Here is a 20,882-nt window from a genome sequence, read left to right as displayed (position 1 = left end):
CCCGTCAGGCTCTTCTGTCCATGGGGAGTCTCCAGGCAAGAATAATGGAGTGGGTTGCCATGACCTCCTCCAGGGGATCTTACTGACCCAGAGATTGAACCCGCATCTCCTGCATTGCAGTCGGGAAGATCTGTTGGAGAAGGGATAGGTTACCCACTGCAGTATTTTTGGGCTTCCCTTGTGGCTCAGCAGGTAAAGAATCCGCCTGAAATGTTTAAAGTCATCTGTGAGAGGTGGTGGATAAATCTGGTTGCGTCCCCTTTAAGAAGATGCGAGGCCCCGCCCCTTCCTAAAAGCCTCTGGCCACCTTTTCTCAGCCCCCAAGCCGGGGTTCCCAGGGGTCTCCAGAGAGCTTGGATAGGTAGCAGCGTGCAGAAAAGAAACTAGATTGCCCAGAAGTCTGTGCTAGGAGGAAGCGGTGAGAATTGGGCCAATAGGGATCATAAATCGGGCATTTCCTGCGATGTTTTCCCGGACTTCTGGCGTCCACGGCGTGTCTTTTTCAAACGTGGTTGTCTTGCGCTTCCCGACTTTCCTGACCAGGTGACTTTTCAGAACTTTCCAGAGAAGCACCTTGAAGAGACAGGAGCCACCTCTGCGCTTTGGGAGACCTTGGGAGGGAGGGGTTCGAGAGAGCCCACGGAACCGGTCTCGGTCGCTGACTCTCTTGGCCCCGCTTCGCACAGGGAATTCGAGGAGGGCACGGCACTGGCCCTCATGGACCCAGTGCTGGTACGTAGCGGGTGCCCGGTGTCCTTACCTACTCGGGTCACTACCTTCATTGTCTGGCGCCCCATGTGGGAGATGGTGGTATGCGGGGGGGAGGGTCTTCACTTTGTCCCCGCTGCCGTTGGATCTGGGGGCCCTGGCATGGGATCACTCGCAGCCTACAATATGAAATCCAGGATGGAGCTTACGTGGAGAGGGTCTCATTTCTGGCAATACCCGGTTTGCGGCATGCAAGGAGGAAATACGGCTTCTCAGAATCTCCAGTACGCTCGATACACGTGGACCTTCCCGCTGCCCGCTCGGCAGAATGTGGGCTGCTGAGTGCGGAAACCTTAGTGTGGATTCCAGGTATCGCCTATCCCAGGGCTGTGCCCTTGCCTGAGTACCATCGCTGAGCTTGGCCTCCACTTCCTTGGGTACAAAATGGGAGTGTTTACAGTGGCTCCCTCTCGGTGTCGGTAGATGGGGAGGCTACTTGCATGGTTTGTTCCTGTCCCCCAGCACTGCCGAGGGAGCATCGTTCTGTATTGTGTTGTTACGGAGGTGCGTTTCTGGGCAGATCTTCGGGACTTACCCCAAGAAGAATCTGACATGTGGGCCTTTCTGAGCTCTAGCCTCTGCGCCGCTGAAGAGTAGGGATAAGCCTGCAGAAAAGGTGGGTGGGAATAACGTGTTTGGAATTGCTGCTCCTCTGCCAGGGTACAGAAGATGGCACATCAGGTGGTGAGCCAAGGAGGCCCCTGAATGCATCTTTGCAATTGCTATTTGGTTCTTGCAAGTGGGGTTAACTTGCCAGCGACAGTATTGAATCAGTCGACCTGTTTAAGACACTCACATTTGAAGGGCAAATCCATTACATATTCAGTAATGGTGGTGTGCAGGAGTGTTGTGTCTTTTCCCACATGAACACGCAACAGGCCCTGGGTTACTCTCTAGCTTGGTACCATGTTTACTTTGTCATAGCCCTAATCACTGTCAGGACTTCTTTTATTTGTTCATTTGTCCTCCACGTGATTGCCTTTCTCACGTCATTTCAGGCTCCCCCCAGAGTCCCCTCCTTGGGGAGGTCTTTCCCCACTCACTCCATTTAAAGTCATCTAGTCTTGGATACCTCTCTCTTTTTTCTGTCTGCAGAATTCTCAACTGTGATTTGAGATGGTTTTCTGCATTCCTTCTTGGGGACAGCCTGTCCCCAGCCCTGGAGCATCACTCCTGCTCTCTGCTCTATTCTCAGGCCTAGAACAGTACAGGGCCTGTAACTGGTGCTCCACAAGTGGTTAATGAGTGAATAGACCCATCACACTTGAAATAAGGGACTCCCATCACACTTAAATCCAAACCTTCCATCATGGCCTGTGGGGTCCTGCTGTATCCATCTCCCCTCCCCACCACCTTCTGTTCTCCCTTTCTGTTCCCTTGCTCACTGCTGTCTTGCTAAGTTGTCTTGAACATTCCAAGCTCTTTCCCACCTCCCAGCTTCTGCAGTTTCCTCAGTTTAGGAAACTGCTCCCAGATCTCTGCAGAGCTGTTTCTTCACTTCCTTCACAGCTCTCCATCAGTGTCGCCTCTTAGAAGGGTCTTTCCCTGCCCTTACTAGTTCTAGATAAAGTACCCCTATCCCCATCTGCCTGTCTTTTGAAATCTTTGTGCACAGAGTCTGGTAGTTTCCAAAGCAGAGATGGGGCGTGGTTGATTTTTCTCTGCAGGGTGTTCTGGGAGCAAAGAGGGAAAATAACAATGAAAACAGTTGTAACAGCTGGCCTCCATATAGCACTTGATCTGTGCTAAGGTGGAGTCACCCCACCTCCCCAGAATTAGCTTCTAGTAGCATGCCTACTTGGAGAAGAAAATGGCAACCCACTCCAGCGTTCTTGCCTAGAGAATCCCAGGGACGGGGGAGCCTGGTGGGCTGCTGTCTCTGGGGTCACACAGAGTCAGACTTAGCAGCAGCAGCAGCAGCAGCATCCCTACTATATAGAAGAGGAACTTGAGGCCTGCCAAAGGTCACACAGCTCTGAAGTAGGAAGACATGACAAGCACTTATATGTGCCAGGCATTCTGGTATTTGCTTCTTGAACATTTTCTTTTTAATTCTTTTTAATTCACCTGGTGAAGTGGGAGCTATTATTGTTTTGATTGAAAAGTCAAGAGTCAGAGAAATAAGTTGATGTTTGCCAGGTTATAGAAGAGGCAGCTGTCATTTCAGTAGACTGTGTTCCAAGTGGGAGTCTAGCTCCATGGTTGGAAAGGATTGAGTAATTGCTAGAATTTAGCACATAAACATTCAGTGTGGTCAGGTAGGCGGTGAGGACCAGTTGATTAGTATTATGCTTAACTACTGATAAGTATTATGATCGTTATCATCTGTTCCTATTCCTCTCCATAGAGTGCTTGTTGTCTAGGGTCTCAGCCTTTAGGGCCTAATGCTGATGTTCTTGGCTCTGCTTCCCAGGTCACAGATCAGTTTGGACAAGAGTAGCCCATTCTGAGGCCCTGTCTCCACTCAAAGTTCTGGACAGGCTGTCCGATTCCCAAACCAGCTCTGACCCACCCACTGAAGCACAGGCAGAAGCTGTGGGTGGTGAAGAGACGCGTCCCCCCAAGTGCCTGGCCAGCTGGGTGGCCAAGTGTTAGGCAGTGGGGGTCATGGCTGCTGTGACTGAGGGGACCACTGCCTCTGAAATTTTGTGGGAGACTTCTTGTTGTGGCCTTCTTAAGTGCCTGGGTCAGTGTAGAGCTTGCTCTCTCCTTTATTTTTTTCTTCAATGTTTATTACTTATTTGTACTGGGTTTTAGTTGTAGCACACATGACTTGTAGTTTTTAGATCTTTATGTTGCAGCAAGCTGAGGCTTTAGTGGAGGCTTTTGGGATCTAGTTCCCCAATCAGGGATGGAATCTAGGTCCCTGCATTGGGAGCATGGTGTCTTAGCCACTGGACCACTAGGGAAGTCCTGAGCTCTCCATCTTGAGGTCTCTCTGTCCTCCCACCTCAACACATTCTTTTCCGCCACAGGGTAAAGGAGATGTTTTATGTAAGGGTGAGGCTGTGGACTCCAACTGCTTAGTATTAAAGTCTGCCTTTGTGGTCACCAGCCCAGTGGCAATAGAGAAGTGGCATAATTTGGAGAGGCCTTGTTTTGCTGTTAATGCTCACTGCTGTGACATATAATCTCCAAAAGCTAAGTGGCTCAACACGTAAAAAGGATTTTTCTCAGGGCAGGGTTCATGTGTCAGCATGGGAGTTCATATCACACAGTTTTCAAAGACCCAGGTGTCACCTGTCTGGCTTTATAGTTACCTTGGCATCATTCCACTGGCAGAGGGAAAATGAGAGAAGGATGGAAGTAACACCCACATTAATTTCCCCTCATATTCTGCTAACAAGAACTCAGCAGTTGGCCATCCCTTTAAAAAAAATTTTTTTTTAAATTTTATTGAAGTATAGTTGATTTACAATGTTCTGTGAGTTTCTGGTGTACAACAAAGTGATCCAGTTATATATATATATATATATATATATATATATATAAAATATAAAATATTGTTCACATCTGCTAATCCCAAACTCCCATTCTACACCCCGCTTCCTCCAGCAACCACAGGTCTCATCTCTGTGACTGTGAGTCTTTGTGTGCCTCTTTCAATACAGCTGGGAACTGAGAGCTGTATGTCCAAGACAGGTTTCTGGGTTTCGTTTACCTCAAACCAGTCTGGTGCACTTGGCCTACTCCTGAAAAATAAAAGTGATGATGATTTCTAACTAACTAGGCTCTGTGAAGATGTAATCATTTGATGCATGAAACTGCTTAGCACCTTGCCTGAGTTACAGTTACAAGCTCAGAAAAAGTCAGTTATTAGGATCTTTCGTTTAACAGTGTCAGTCATGATGCATAGTATCTCCCAGATCCTTCTGAACTCAGAAAAAAAAGTTTATGTTACTGTCTCTGTCTCTACTCTGCATCCTACCCTTTTCTATCTGTTCATCCATACTCTCATTTGTCAGATGGAAGCAGTCCCTAGCTGCCTTGTCTTCCTGGCCCTCCTTTACTGTGGAGTCGCAAGGAAGCCTTTGGTTTTGTCAGGCCCACATCTGGGCAGCTGAGAACCGGTGGAGTCACCAAGTGTGTTGACTGTCACCACTGCAGAGTCATGGTCTTGCCCCTCTCCTGCTTCCTTGGCCGTCTTCAGCCAGTTCATGTATGTGTCTAGTCCCTTCCATAGCTCAATGGCATCTCTCCCAAATATTTAACGTTCAGTTGCATTCCACCTGTTCCATCAGATCCTTCATACCTTGGAAGGAAATCATGATCTTGCCCACTCCACTTTCCACAGTGTCAGTGGATGGTCCTGTTATTCAGACAGTTGAGAAGGTGGGAAATGACCTTGTACAAACTGTTGGAGATATGTCTCTGGGACTTGGAAACGGCGAACCTGAAAGAACAACACTTGGACAGTCTCCGCAAGGACTGACAAGTTTATTTCTGCAGTCAAGCCTTTTTATAGGAGCAAGGAACAAAGAGCTTAGAGCATACAGCCAGCAGAACACGTACAAGGCTAGGATATAATCAGTAAAAGATACTTCAAGGAACAGCGCATTCTTAACGACCCATGTATTTATCCATGACCCATTTTCTCAAGCAATGTCTTTAATGTTTAATTGTTAAATCTTGGCGCCGAGCATAGCCAAAGGCAGGAAATGTTTTTCAGCTATCAGTACAAAATGCCTGGGTACTTCTGGCCCTTCGCCATTTTCCCATGGACTTTCTCCTTCAAGGCTATTTAGCACTGTACCTCCCAACACAAACATTCCACCTAATCCAGCATTCAGCCACCATCATCTTGTTTATGTTTTTCACTTTGGGTGAATCCATCACCTCCACCACCTCCATGGACTCCAACCACAAACCTCCTGATCTTAGCTCTCATTATCTTTTGCCAAGATGATGCCAAGACATTTCTGACTGGTTAGCCCACATCCACTGTGTCTTTGGTCAGCTTGGTCCCATGTATACAACCACTGATCCAAACATTCACTCCCTGAGCCACTTCATGCCCTTTTTTCTTGCTTTTCAACCTTATAGATTATCTCTGTCTTGTACCTATAGTTTCCTTTCCCAACTTTGTGGAAGAGGTCTTGCCCCCTGCAGTGGCTACTTCCTGCACCAGAGAATAAATCACAAATTCTGCAACTTAGGAGGCGTCTCATGCTTCCTTCTAGAAAGGTAACCAGTACTTAGACTCTGTCATCACAGATTAACTTTGACTGTTCTTGAACTGATACAAATGGAACCCCACAGTTTATTCTGTTATGTCTGTCTTCTGATCTTCATTATACTGTGAGAGTCCTTCTTGTGGTTGTATATAGCTCACCTCTGTTCTTTCTCAGTACTCAGCAGTATCTCATTGTAAGTATGTCCATTCTGCCATGATTGCCATTTTAGTTTTTTCATGTATCTGATTTATGGACAGTCTCTTCATGTTACTTTGGGATACTCATTTCTGTTGGAAGTATACACAAGATAGGCATGACTGGGTCTTAGGGTGTGTGTGTGTGTGTGTGTGTGTGTGTGTGTGTGTATAGCTTGAACAGAAACTGTCAGACAGTTTTACAGAGTGGCTGCACCCTTTCATGCTCCCACCAGCCATGAATGAGAGTGCTCATTGCTCCATGTTCTCATGAGCACTTGGTATCTTCCCTGTTCCTTTCTGATGCCCAAGGGTGAGGTGGCTCAGAACCATAGCATTGAAACCATTCTTGATGTGGTTGTAGCTTTTATCCTAATTGCCAAATGTCACGGCAATAATGGGCTTCCCAGGTGGCTCACTGATAAAGAATCTGCCTGCCAAGCAGGAGACCTGGATTTGACTCCTGGGTTGGGAAGATCCCTTGGAGAAGGAAATGGCAACCCACTCCAGTATTGTTGCTTGGGAAATCCCATGGACAGAGGAGCCTGGTGGGCTACAGTCCATGGGGTCTTCGCAAAGAGTCAGATATGACTTAGTGACTAAACAATAATAGTAATAACAGTAATGGCCTTCAATTTGCTAAACATTCATCCTGTGCCAGGCACTATGCTGACTATTTTATTAAAAAATATTTTTCTATTTCTTTTTGGCTGTGCTGGGTCTTCGTTGCTGCACATGGGCTTTCTCTAGTTCAGTGTGCCATCTTATTGCAGTGGTTTCTCTTACTGTGGAGCATGGGCTCTAGGTGCACAGGCTTCAGTAGTTGCAGCATGTGGGCTTAGTTGTACATGTGGGATCTTCCTGGACCAGGAATCGAACCTTTGCCCCCTGCATTGGCAGGGGGATTCTTAACCACTGGACCACCAGGGTATTTTACAGATGTTGTCTTGTTAACCCTCATGGCAGCTAGCGAATTAAGAACTGTGCATCTCCCAGTGTTTCAGATTAGGAAGTGGTGATTTAGAGGCAATTAATAATTGTCAGGATGACTGTGCCTGGTACAGGCAGGATCTGAACTAAAGTCACAGCCTACACCACCACGCTGTACTGGTTTCTGATGCAGCAGAAACATGTTTCACTTTCTTTGTCCCTTAGTCCCAGTGGTCCCTCTTCTCCAATTCTGATCAGAGGCCTCTTACTCTGATTGCCTCCTCAGTATTTGCTTTGCTGGGCATCTCATGGCTCTTTCTTCTTTCAACTGTGATTAATTTCCCTTAATGATGCACCTCTACTTCATTCTTCAGTGCATGTATGTTGTGTCCATGTTCATGCTGTAGTGTAGGTGGGATAGTTAGGTATTCATTGCTTTTTGGTGCTTGTATCATACTAAACAGTGTGTATGCACTGTTTCAGTGCACTCTCATGGTGATTTTTGAGACTCTGCTTATACTCTGATTTGTCGTTGAGGGAGCAGAAGCTTGTGGAAGTTGAATGACTTGCTGAAGGGCAGAAGACTAGCAAGGGGTGTTGCTGGGATTTGAGCCCAGGTTGATTCTCCCCAGGTGCTTGACAGTAACCACAACCCCCAGATGCTTGACATTAACCACAATACTGTTCGGCATCTCACATCTCACATAAACCTTGTTTTATGTCACATTCATCACTTGTCATTGTACCATCATGTTTATATTTAAACTTTTTCCAGTCATTTATTTATTTCCTCTAAAAGATTACCATTAGCCAGTGCAAGAACAGGAAGGAGTATAACTAACCAGTATCCTACCTCAGTCTGTATGTTTCTCCCCTTTTCCATCTTCTCTCTTCTTGTTAATCACTGTCTTGAATTTACCTTAATAATTTCATTACTTTATATGTGGGAGTGTTTTGTATTATAAATTGAATTTCTTTTGTAGATTGTGGTGCCTTTCAGATTTTTTTTTCTTCTGTTGGATTTGTTATTTTGCATTTTTCAAACAATTTGTCTTTTTCATCTGGCTGTCAATTCATTCCTTAGTTTAATTATTATACCTGTTTATAAGCATACTTAAACAATATATTAAATGGTTTTCTGTTTTTTAACTTCTGATAAGTGTTTATCATAGTTCATGCTGCTGCTGGAACGTGTAGCTTTCAAATTCATTTGTTGAAATCCTCACCTCCAAAGATGATGGTGTTAGGAAGTGAGGCCTTTGGGAGGAGAAAAAGTCGTGAGGGTTCAGTGTCTTATCTGGTAGGTTCCCTTCTACCATGTGGGGACACAGCAGGAAGGCACTGACTATGAATCAGAAAGAATGCCCTCACCAGGCACGGGATCATGCTAGCACCTGAATCCTGGACTCCCCAGCCTTCAGAATTGTGAGAAACAAATGTTGCTGTTTGTAAGCAGCCCAGGCTTTGGTATTTTGTTGCAGCAGCCCATATCGACCAAGACGTTAATGTAGTTTTCTGATACATGCTTTTAAAAAATTTAGCGTTATTAAGAATCATGATGTGTGAGCTGTAGATTTTTTTCCTTCTCAAAATATTGTTATATCAGTATATCACAATGTACTTATTGATTTTTGTGGATCACCTGTTTCCATAATTATATCCAAAGATTCTGACCATACTACATTTTTCAATGAAAAGATACTTGTTTCCTATTTTTTTGGTGGTCGCCCACTTTGCTGCCATGAAGATTCTTATATGTATGTAATCATGCACGTGTAATATTGTATGTGTGTAATCATGTAATCTTGTATGTGTGTAATCATGCAGGTGTGTGGGAGTTTTAGCTGTGACTCTTCCTATGAGTGGAGTGACTGGAAGATCGAAAACAGCTTTGCAAGATGTTGCCCAATGTTTTCTAAAGTGACTTTACCAACTTAACTTCACCAGTAATGGATGTGAGATTTCACAGATCTCATGCTCTCCCACACGTGATAGTTTGAGACTATCATAATTTTTGCCAGTTGAATGAGTGCTAACTGGTTTCTCGCTTTGGTTTTCATTTGCATTTACCACATTACTGTTGAGGTTGAACTCCTTTATCACATTTTTTTGGCCAGTGTGTATTTTCTGTGAAATATAAGTTCATGATCTTTTGCCTGTTGTTCTACTAAAGGTTTTGACTTCTGGTTTAGATTTTTAAGAAATTTTTTAATATACTCCTTATATTAATATTCTATTAACTATATATGTTACAGATATGTTCTAGTTTTTTACTGTATCTTTTGTCTTTTGTTTACCTGTCTTTCATTGAATAGAACTTTTTATGAATACTTTTTGACAATTTATGTAGTAATTTCATGCAGCTGTTCAGCTTTGGTGTTGCCACTTCGTTTTTCTCCTGTCTGTTTTGTTTGAGATAAATCATAATTGACATGAGATTTTTTTTTTTTTTTTACCCCCCACAAGTTCCCTTTATATTAGCATTAGGAGAATTCATTATTAAGTGCAGTTGCGATGAAGGAGAAAAGAACCAGGTTAACCTGGTCCTTTGACTAAACTGACTCCATTTTAAAAGGAAGGAAACTCCATCTTGCATTCTCAGTGAACTTTGGACTATATATCTGGTAACCATAGAGACAACATACCCATGGCCGAGCAAGCCTCCTGAATGGACAAACACCAGACCAGGCTGACCTCCTACCTAGACTCCCCGGAACCAAGAAGAATGTAATAATCCACTATGTAATCAATCACCTTCTGTAATCTTTGAAATGCCCATTGATGTGGGCTACACTGCATGACTAGATGACCTTTGGAGTGTGTCACGACTGTAACCTGATTGTATCTCTTTCTAACATTTTCAAGAGCAGACTTGAGAAATTTGGGGATGTGGGCTTGGGCACGTATACTTTAGGTATAAAAGGTTGTCACAAATTTTGGTCAGGATCCCTAGCCAAGAGGAAACTCTGCTTTGGACCCGCCGGTGTAATAAACTGCATTTCACTATCCGTTGTCCTTCTGAGTGAGTTTGCTTCCTGAGGTGTTTGGCTACAACATTTGGTGCATGGGCTGGGAAGCTCCTCACTTTGAGGAGACAAGTCCTGTTTGGGGCTACTCTGAGGCCTCGCAACTGGGATCTTCTAGAAGGGGGAAGGCGCCTTGCCCTTCTGGAAAAATCCCACTTCCTGGCACCCGGACCCCTCATGTTAAGTGAATAGTGGACAGCAGTAAAGGGAACTGAACACTCAGGTGAGGAGGTTCCCACCCAGAACGGTGGAAGAGGGGCCCTGATCAACCCCCTGGGAGGGAATGGGAGACACACACTGACCTTGAATGTTATAAAGGAGGTGATGTCCACGTGGTCTGGTGATAAATTGTTACCAGGTGATTGTGAGAGGGCTTTTGAAGGACAGAACTTGGGTGAATGTTACAAAGGAGGTGGTGTCCACGCCCGTGTTGGGGTAAATTGCTACCAAGCAATTGCAAGAGGGCTTTTGGGGGAAGAAACTTGGTCTTTGTGCGCTCATATTCTACCCTCCCCTAGGAGGTGTCCCATTTGCTGTGAAATTCTTAATCCTCTCAGGACTGTCAGGTGAGAGGGAGGGGGATATGCAAATGAATATGCAAATTGGCCTTTCCAGGGGTAGCCTGGGACGTGGGATATTTAATCCATCTATGTTTTCATCCACACCCGATCAAGCCCACTAAGAACGGATTCTTAATATCAGAGGAGAAACACTCTAGGACCACCTGGTGTTCTGGTTTAGCCATGCCGACTGGCAGGTGAAGACACGTGGATCTCCTTTCTCCCTCTGGGATTTGGCAGGTAAGGCTCTTCTCACCCCAATTAGGAAAGAGGCGGAATGGCAATTTAAATGTTTCATTGAGTGGAAATATTAGAAGTACTTAGGATGCCAAGAACTTCGTAAACAGAACAAAAAGGGAAGAAAGAAGATCCAAGAAGGTAAGCGAAATGGGAGAAAGTGAATCTAAGGCAGCTGTATTGGAGTGCATGATTAAGAATTTTAAAAAGGGATTTGGAGGAGATTATGGGGTGAAGATGATGTCTAACTGGCTCCACGTACTCTGTGAAGTTGATTGGCCCTCTATGGGAGTTGGATGGCCATCAGAGGGCACCATGGACTTAAATGTAGTAAAAGCAGTCTATGCAGTGGTCACAGGAGAGCCAGGACACCCGGATCAATATCTGTATATTGATTCATGGTTGTGGTTGACTCATGATCCTCCCCCTTGGGCGAGATTCTATTTCCCTTCAAAAAGGGAAAGGAAAAATATTAATGGCACAAAAATTGATTGATGACAAAAAAGAAATTCTGCAGGATTCAGATGGAGACCATCTGCCCCCTTCCCCATACTGGATAATGAGCCTGCCACCTAATGCTCCACTGGGACCGGAGGCCACCTTAATACCTGATCCAGAGCCTGCTGGGGTCCCAGCAGCTGCTGCTCCCCCGTCAGCTCCCCTGGAGTTCGTAGAGCCACCATCTCGGCAGGCTCCAACCCCGGTGGTAGAAGCCAGTGCTCCCAGGATTCAGCCTCAGCCGAACCTTCTAAGCTATACCCTCCTCTCCTGGTGAGTACTGACCGGAAGAGGGAAGGAGACTGGAATCAGACAGAGGCTGTGCTCCACTAAGGAGCTGGGGGAAAGGGCCCCGCTACAAATGTCCCTCAGAGATTTACCACAACCTCTGGTTCAGGGAGCAAATGGTCACTACCACCAGCCCCCTGTAGCCTATTATTACTAGCCATTTTCCTCTACAGGTATATTAAACTGGCAAAGACATATTCCACCCTACGCAGAAGAGCCACAAGGCATGATCAGGCTGACGGAGACTATTTTTTGAATCCATTGTCCTAAGTGGGACGACATACTTCAACTGCTAGTCTCCCTCTTCAGCACTGAAGAAAGACACAGGATCCGTACTGAGGCTAGAAAGTGGCTACGAGAGATGGCCCTAGAGGGTATCGCAAACCCGCAGAGGTGGGCCGAATTAGCCACTCCTGATGAAAGGCCCAATTGGGACTATAACACAGAAGAAGGAAGGGGCCACCTAGAAAGATATCAGGTGGCTATTTTACAAGGTCTCAAGAGGGGGGGCCCATAAGCCTATGAATGTGGCAAAACCTACTGAGGTGATCCAAAAAGAAACTGAGTTCCATACTGAATTTTCTGAAAGACTATGTGAGACCTATAGACTTTATACACCAATAGATCCAGAGGCCACTGGGTTTCAGATTGTGATAAATACAGCCTTTGTATCTCAAGTCTATTCCAATATTAGACACAAGCTCCAAAAGGCAGATGGTGTATTAGCCATGACCAGCTCACAAATAATTCAGATTGCTGATAAGGTGTTCAGAAACAGAGACATGGAGGCAAAAAGGGAAGCTGAGAAAAAGCGGAGAGAAAATAGTAAGAGAGCAGACCAGAGGATTGCGGTACTGGCTGCGGCTTTGGGAAGGCCCCTGTCTGGGCCTTCCCCCAAACTCCCATCCCCTCCGAGTCAGGGCTGGTCTCCCAGTAAGCCTCCTACAAGAAAGCCCAGGGCCACCCTGCAACCAAAGCAATGTTCTTGATGCCGGGGATTTGGCCACTGGGAAAATGAATGCCCTCAGGGTAATGGGGAAAAGGAACTAGCATCGGCTATTACAGGGCTGGCCGAACTAGAAACTGAATAGGAGTGTTAGGACTCAAAGATGCAAGGTCCCCAAGAGCCCATGGTAAAATTAAAAGTGGGGGACCAAATTATTGACTTTATGGTGGACACTGGAGCAGAAATGTCAGTGGAGACCGAACTGGTGGCACCCCTCTCAGTAAAGGCCACTGCCATAGAAGGAATAACCAAAGAAAAGTTGCTCAGACCATTCTGTCTACCCAGGAAATGCCAGATGAGGTGGGGAATCAAGTGACTCATGAATTCCTGTATATTCCTGAATGCCCAGTAGCTCTGTTGGGGAGAGACTTGTTGTCTAAATTGGGGGCACAAGTGACCTTTTCCCCCCAAGAAAAACCCACTCTCTAGGTGGGTTCAGCCACCTATTTGCTCTCCCTCTCAGTAACCCCTCAAGAGTGGAGGCTACGTGACCCTCTGAAAGGAAATCCAGACGGGCTAGACAGCCAAGTTTGAGTAAACTCGGGGAGTTGGTGATGGACAGGGAGGCCTGGCATGCTGCAGTCCATGGGGTCACAAAGAGTCGGACACGACTTAGTGACTGAACTGAACTAGACAACGGAGGGAGAGAACTGATCTGACAATTCCCTGAGGTTTGGGTGGAAGATAACCCCGCCCCGGGCTCGCCAAACATCAAGCTCTGGTGATAATAGAACTCAAACCTGGTGCCATACCAGTCAGAAAGCATCATTATCCACTCCACTGGAGGCCCGAGTCGGCATCTTGCCACATATAAATAGGCTACAGCAGGTGGGCATCCTGATTGAATGCCAGTCACCCTGGAACACATCCATCCTGCCAGTTAAAAAAGAAGGGGGACAGGACTATAGGCCTGTACAAGACCTCAGACTGGTCAAACAGGCAGCCGTGACTCTACACCCCACTCTTCCTAACCCCTACACCTTGGTCAGCCTTTTCCCACTGAATGCTAAGATCTATACTTGCCTGGATCTGAAAGACGCATTCGTCTGTATCCACATTGCTCTAGTATCTCAACCCATTTTTGCCTTTGACTGGGAAGATCCAGCAGGGGGCACCAAACAACAACTCACTTGGACTCGCCTCCCACAAGGATTTAAGAATTCCCCAAACATTTTCAGGGAAGCCTTGGCTTCTGACTTGGACTCATTCCAACCAGAAAGGTTTAGATATTGGCTGCTACAATACGTGGGTGACTTGCTGTTGGCTGCCGAAAATAAGGAGGACTGCTGGAAAGGAACCAGGCTTTGCTAGAACTGCTGAGGAGTTCTAGCTGTCTGGCTGTCGAGTCTTGAGGAAAAAGACACAGATCTGCAAGGAAGGTATTTGGGGTTCGTCCTAAGAGACAGCAGAAGACTGTTGAATCAGTCCAGAAAAGAAGTAATCTTGAGAATCCCCTGACCAGAAACCTGACAACAGGACCAGAAACCTGACAACAGGTCTGGAATTTTTAGGAGCAGCTGGATTTTGTAGGATTTGGGTCCCAGGATACTCTCAGATGGCCCAGCCCTTATATGAACCCTTCACAGGGCCAGAAGGGGATTCACTAGGTTGAACTGAAAGACAACAAATGGGCCTTTGAAAGATTAAAATTGGCAATCACATTAGCACCCTTGTTGGGTCTGTCAGAACTTACTAAGCCGTTCACTCTTTATGTGCCTGAAAAGGACAAGGTGACTACGGTATTAACCCAGTCTATGGGGACATGGAACAGACTGGTGGCCGACCTCTAGAAATGGCTGGACAATGTTGCCACCGGGTGGCCCCAATGCTTACAGGCGATTGCTGAGGTTGCCTTACTAGTCCAGGAAGTGACCAAGCTGACTTTGTGCCAGAACTTAACCATAAAGGTCTCCCATGAAATCAATGCTCTCCTATGAGGGGACCCCCACAAATGGCTGTCAACATTCCAGATTACTCAATACCAGGGACTTTTATATGAGAACCCCTATGTTACTACTGAGCCTTGTCAGGCCCAGAATCTGGCTACCCTCCTTCCTGTGGGAGAAGGTGGACCCTCACATAAGGGTGGGGAAATCCTGGAAGAAGTCTATTCTAGCAGACCTGACCTGAGACACCAGCCAATCCCAGACCCAGATTGGGTCCTGTACACTGATGGTGCCAACCTGGTGAAACGAGGACAACAGTTGTTGGGGTATCCGGTAGTCACAGAAGAAACTATCATTGAGGCTGGCTCCCTGCCATCACTGGTTTGCTCAGTGGGACGAATTATGGACTCTAATTTGGGCCCTCCAGTTGTCAAAAAGTAAGAAGACAGACATTTACACTGACTCCGGGTATGCCTTTGCTACTTTGCATGTACATGGGGCTTTATATAAAGAAAGAGGGCTCCTGACAGCTAACAGAAAGGACATTAAGAACAGGGAAGAAATCTTGACTCTGCTGTATGGGAGATGCTGTATGGGAACTGGAAAATGTAGCAGTGATGCATTGCTGGGGTCACCAAAAGGAGGACACCCTGCAGGCACAAGGAAACTGACTGGCAGATAAAATCGCAAAGGCATCAGCTGAGGAACTTGGGGCCAGTGGCGGTGGGTTTATTAGAACCTTTGTGCTCTCAAAAATGCTTGAGTTGGTTTCAACTCTCCCGCAGTATACCCTGGCCCAAGATCAACTGGCTGAGACAGAGAGGGCCGCCAAAAATGAAAAAGGTTAGTGGAAACTGCTGGCTGGGATGTTGCTGGTGCCTGAAGCATTGACCCTCTGCTTAGTGTCTCAGGTTCATCAGACAACCCACTTGGGGTATGAAAAAATGGAAGAATTAATTCGGAAATATTTCTTAATTCCACGGCTTTCTTCCTTGTGTAGAATGGAACCCCAGAACTGTTCTGCTTGCTTACAGGTCAATGCTGCCCCTGGACATAAGCAGAAATCCCTGGGAATACAGTCAAAGGATACCCTGTCCTTTGAATGTTTAGAGGTGGGCTTTACTGAAATCAAAGCTACTAGCATTATCGCTATCCTACTGGTCATGGTATGTACCTTCTCAGGTTGGGTGGGAGCGTTTCCCACCCGAACTGAAAAAGCAAATGAAGTGGCTTGTTGTCTGATTCGAGAAATAATTCCCAGATTCGGGTTCCTGACTAGCATAGTATCAGACAGTGGCCCTGCTTTCTAGCCGACTTAATTCAACAAGTTTGTAAAGCTGTAAATGTCAAATAGAAATTACACATAGCATATTGGCTCCAGAGTTCCAGAATGGTGGAAAGAACTAACCGAACTCTTAAGGAGACACTCTTAAAATGGATCATAGAGACTGACTGTTCATGGGTGGACTTGCTTCCAGTGGCCTTGATCAAATTAAGAGTGACCCCACATTCCCATGGTTATTCTCCTTATGAAATTGTCTACAGGAGACCCCCTCCCATGTGAGGCAGGTGTCGGAAAATTTGCCACAGGTAAGAGGGGGTGGGATTTCACAGCAAATGGAACAGTTAGGTAAAGTAATAAACCAGGTAACTAAATTTGTCCAAGAGAGGGTGCCGCTCCCTCTTGGGGAACAGATTCAGGAGTTTGTGCCCAGGGATCAGGTGTGGGTCAAGGACTGGAGACATAACTCCTTAGCCCCACATTGGAAAGGTCCATATACTGTTGTTCTAACTACACCTATGGCAGTTAGAGTCACAAGTATTACTCTCTGGATCCATCATACGAGAAGAGGACATACCACACAGACCCAGAGGACGCCGAGTGGACTATACAGAAGGACCCCACTGATCCCCGTGAAACAAAGGTCAACTTAAAAAGGAAGGAAAAAAGACGAGGCTCTACAATCAACTCCTGCTACATGGACTTTCTGGTATCATGTTGGGTCTAGCCATAGTTTTAGCACAAGACAATGTTTTCATTTCATAGGCACGTTCCTATGCTGACTTCCATAACAAATCTCATTGCTGGGTGTATGGACCTATGCCCCTGTCCATCATGGACGGAATTCCATGGGGGATATCACCTCTTCAAAGGGGTGACATGCCTAGTTTATGTGATTTTTTTGCTTCAGACAAAATGACAAAAGCTGAGTGCAGAAACTGTAATTACATCAGCCACTATCCACTGGTGCGATAAAAAGGCTGATGGTCTGACAGAAAGCCATGAGATACATTTTAATTATACTCTTAGCTCAGAAAATGCTTAGCCAGCAGGTCCAACCAATCAAAAGTTAAGAGGTATTTTGGTCAGTTTTACCAGATATGGGATGATTACATGTGGGTTACTCCAGAAAAAGGACAACTTGTTATGATAGCTGACATTTGCTGGGAACAAGATGTACACACTATTGGATATAATAACTGGATGATAGACAAAAAGAACTTAAAGCCAATGGGCTTTCTACAGACAGAACAGTGCTATAAGACCTATAAAGTTACTTATGATCCCAATCAATCCCCCCAATGGCCTGGGAGAGACTAGAAATTCAACCCCAGAATCAGGTGGATTGCCCCTAATGGCACTCATTGATTATGTGGAACCAACCTGTGGCCATGGCTGCCCCCAGGATGGATAGGAAGATGTACTTTAGGTCTGGCCTTTGCCCATGGAAACATTAGGCCAATAATACAGAAGCCTTTAAATCTACCCTCCCTATGGGCCAGATGGTCACGATTGGTTTTCCATTGGTATGATTATTTGGCTGCTATATTTGTTCCTTCATTGGGCACTAAAGATATGATTAGGGTTGAAGCCCTAACTAATTTCACCCAAAGAGCCCTAAATGACAGCCTGAGGGCAATTCAAGCATTAAATACTAAATAAATACAGATGAGAAAAGCAGTAATTCAAAATTGGATGGCTTTAGATGGACATACAGCTGCTCAAGGAGGGACCTGTGCTATAATTAAAGTTAAATGTTGTGTATATATTCCTGATTTATTTGTCAATGTATCAGCCGCTCTAGATGATGAAAAGTCAGGTAAAAGCTATGTCTGATGATAATCCTCCTTTTTGGACTTCTGTTCTATCATGGATAAAGGGTGATCGGTGCAAAACTATATTAACTATTGTTACAGTTGTTGTATTGATTCTGCTATGTGGACCTTGCATTCTCCAATGTATTGTCAACTTTGTTTCACTGAGATTGACTTCATTCACCCAAGTATATGCCAGAAGACCTAAGGTATAATACATTCCGATGAATGATGCGCACCTTGGAAGTAGAGAGCATCAAGAGGGGGGATGAAGGAGGAAAGAACCAGGTTGTCTTGACTAAACTGACTCCATTTTAAAAGGAAGAAAACTCCATCTTGCACTGTAGGCGAGCTTTGGACTACATATTTGGTAACCATGGAGACAACATACCAATAGCTGAGCAGCCTCCCGAACGGACAAACACTAGACCAGGCTGACCTCCTACCTAGACTCCCCGGAACCAAGAAGAATGTAATAATCCACTATGTAATCAATCACCTTCTGTAATCATTGAAATGCCCGTTGATGTGGGCTACACTGCATGACTAGATGACCTTTGGAGTGTGAATCACGACTGTAACCTGATTGTATCTCTTTCTAACATTTTTGAGAGCAGACTTGAGAAATTTGGGGATGTGGGCTTTGGCACGTACACTTTAGATATAAAAGGTTGTCACAAAATTTGGTTGGAGTCCCTGGCTAAGAGGAAACTGCTTTGGACCCGCCGGTGTAATAAACTGCATTTCACTATCTGCGTTGTCCTTCTGAGTGAGTTTGCTTCCTGAGGCGTTTGGCTACAACAGTGATACAGTATTTGGCTCAGACAGTAAAGAATCTGCCTGCAATGCGGAAGACCTAGGTTCGATCCCCAGGTTGGGACGATCTCCTGGAGGAGGGCATGGCAACCCTCCAGTATTCTTGCCTGGAGAATCCCATGGACAGAGGAGCCTGGTGGGCTATATAGTCCATGGGGTTGCAAAGAGACATGACTGAAGTGACTGAGCACAGCACAGCACATATAACAACCACTGTGTAGCTTTTAAAGCCACCTTCAAAAGTTCATTTTTAAGTAAACTTTTAATTTTAAAATTATTTGAGGGTTACAGAAAAGGTCTATTAATAGTACAGGGTTTCCATATACTTCTTTCACATATTACTCCTTATGTTGATATCTTGTATAAATATACCACATATGTAAAATTTCATTTATTAACTAATCCACAGACTTTTGTCCTTGTCTGGTTTTGATATCAGGGCGATGCAGGTCTCATAAATGTGTTTTGAAGCACTCCCTTCTCTTCAATTTTCCAGAAGAGTTAGAGAAGGATGGGTATCAAATATATCACAAATGTGATACTCTTTTGTTGGACTGACCCTTTTATCATTATGTAATTACCTTGTCTCTTATTACAGTCCTTCTCTTAAAGTCTATCTTGTCATATATAAGAAAAGCTACTCCAGCTTTGCTTTGGTTTCCATTTGCAAGAGATATCTTCTTCCATTCCTGTCCTTTTCAGTCTTATTTGTGTCCTTACATTGGAAGTGAGTCTCTTGTAGGCAGCATATAGATGGGTCTTGTTTTTTATTTTTATTTTTTATGTCTTGTTTTTTAACCATTCATTCTCTCTATTTTTATTTTGAGAATTTAGTCTATTTGCATTTAAAGTAATTATTGATATGTATGTATTTGATGACATTTTGTTAACTGTTTTCTGGCTGCTTATAATACCTCTGTTCCTTTCTTCCTCTTTGCCCTCTTCACTTGTGATTTGATGATTTTCTGTAGTTGTATACAATTATTGCTTTCTGTTTATTTTTGCTTAAACTCACTTGTAGTTTAAGTGAGGCTTATATGAAACAACTTATATACCAGTCCATTTTAAGCTGAAAATTATTTGTTTGCATGCATTCTAAAGTTCTACAGTTTTACTTTCCTTCCAACATTTTGTTTTTGATGTTACCATTTACATTTTTTTACCTTGTATACCTATTAACAAACTATTATAGTTATTTTTTCTACTTTTGTCTTTTAATTTTCATACTAGCTTTATAAGTGTTTGACCCACTACCTTAACATTATTCTGAATTTTACTATATATTTATCTGTATCAGTGAGATGTATAGTTTCATATATTTAACTATTACTAACTAGCACACTTCTATTGTAAAGAAGTCCTTTTAGCATTTCTTGTAAGTCCAGTCTAGTGGTGATAAATTCCTTTAGCTTTTACTTGTCTGCAGGACAGTTCTGAAGGACAACCATGCCTGGTAGAATATCATTGGTTTGTTGTTGTTTAGTTACTAAGTTGTGTCTGACTCTTTGTGACCCAGTGGACTGTAGCCCATCAGGCTCCTCTGTCTATGGGATTTCCCAGGCAAGAATACTGGAGTGGGTTGCCATTTCCTTCTCCAGGGATCTTGCCAAGCCAGGGCTCAAACCCACGTATCCTGCTTGTCAGATGGATTCTTTACCATTCAGCTTCCTAGCATGGTTTTTCCTTTCAGTACTTTGTATATACTGTGTCATTCCCTTCTGGCCTGCAAAACTTCTAATGAAAAATCTGCTGATAATCTTATGGGAGTTCACTTATATGTAAGAAATTATTTTTCTCTTGTTGCTTTTAAGGTTCTATCCTTTAACTTTTGACACATACTATAAAATGTCTTGGTGTGGGTCTCTTTTGGTGGTCTTATATGGAATTCTCTGTGTTTCTTGGATCTGAATGTCTGTTTCCTTACTCAGGTTGGGGAAGTTTTCAGTCATTATTCAAATAAATTATCTTTTCCTTTCTGTCTCTTCTTCTGGAATCCCCATAATGAAAATGTTGGTCTGCTTTATGTTGTTCCATAAGTTTCTAATTTGTCTTCACTCTTTTTCATTCTTTTTTTCTTTCCGATGTGCTGACTGTGTGAGTTCCACTGCCTTTATTTCCGATTCACTGATCCTTTCTTCTGCTGCATCTAGTCTACTGTTGAGCCCCATTATTGTATTTCATTTCAGTTACTGTATTCCTCAGTTGTGTGACTTTTGTTTGGTACTTGGGTATGTTAGGTAGGTAGAATAGGGAAAAGGAGTCCAAAATGGTGGTGGCTAAAAGACAAGGAAGGTCCGAGGACCAGAGTGAAGACTTCATGCAGAACAAACAGAACAAACAGCACTCCTGGCTAAGCCCAATTTGCATAGGGCAGGCCCAGGTGGAGGAAAAAACATATAAAAG

Source organism: Bos grunniens, chromosome 18 (assembly GCF_055505025.1).
Source record: "Bos grunniens cultivar Pamir isolate PY7600 chromosome 18, Bosgru_T2T1.0, whole genome shotgun sequence".
In the NCBI taxonomy this organism is placed as follows: domain Eukaryota; kingdom Metazoa; phylum Chordata; class Mammalia; order Artiodactyla; family Bovidae; genus Bos; species Bos grunniens.
This window is presented reverse-complemented; position numbering follows the sequence as displayed.